This window comes from Oxyura jamaicensis (genome assembly GCF_011077185.1).
Source record: "Oxyura jamaicensis isolate SHBP4307 breed ruddy duck chromosome 30 unlocalized genomic scaffold, BPBGC_Ojam_1.0 oxy30_random_OJ61596, whole genome shotgun sequence".
In the NCBI taxonomy this organism is placed as follows: Eukaryota; Metazoa; Chordata; class Aves; order Anseriformes; family Anatidae; genus Oxyura; species Oxyura jamaicensis.
The window spans coordinates 389-1,027 of NW_023304903.1; the positions used below are offsets into that span (position 1 = coordinate 389).

Consider the following 639-nt stretch of genomic DNA (forward strand, 5'->3'; position numbering starts at 1 on the left):
TCCTATGGGGTTTCTATAGGGTCCGTATAAGGGTCTGAAGGGTCTATATGGGTTCCTATAGGGTACTATGGGGGAGTAAGGGTTCCTATGGGGTTTCTATAGGGTCCGTATAAGGGTCCGAAGGGTCTATACGGGTTTCTATAGGGTCATATGAGGGAGCAAGGGTTCCTATGGGGTTTCTATAGGGTCAGTGTAAGGGATTGAAGGGTCTATATGGGTTTATATAGGGTCCTATGGGGTTTCTATAGGGTCCATATAAGGGTCCAAAGGGTCTATACGGGTTTCTATAGGGTCCTATGAGGGAGCAAGGGTTCCTATGGGCTTTCTATAGGGTCAGTATAAGGGTCCGAAGGGTCCTATGGGGCTTCTATAGGGTCCGTATAAGGGTCCGAAGGGTCCATACGGGCTTCTATAGGGTCCTATGGGGGAGCAAGGGTCCCCATGGGGTTTCTATAGGGTCCGTGTAAGGGATTGAAGGGTCTATATGGGTCTCTGTAGGGTCCAATGGGGTTTCTATAGGGTCTGTATAATGGATCAAAAGATCTATATAGGTTTCTATAAGGGCCTGTGGGGTTTCTATAGGCTCCTTATGAGGGATTGAAGGGTCTATATAGGCTTCTATAAGGTCCTATGGGGTTT

General features: G+C 47.7%; 1 long non-coding RNA gene across 1 annotated transcript in view; it reads left to right on the plus strand.

Annotated features, from left to right (window-relative positions):
• The window catches only part of LOC118158522, a 639-nt gene extending 247 nt beyond the window's left edge, over nt 1-392 (plus strand). Inside the window, exons 2-3 of the long non-coding RNA XR_004746841.1 lie at nt 156-164; nt 228-392. This is a non-coding gene — a long non-coding RNA (uncharacterized LOC118158522). The remainder of the gene's footprint in view (nt 1-155; nt 165-227) is intronic.
• Nucleotides 393-639: the final 247 nt, after the last annotated feature.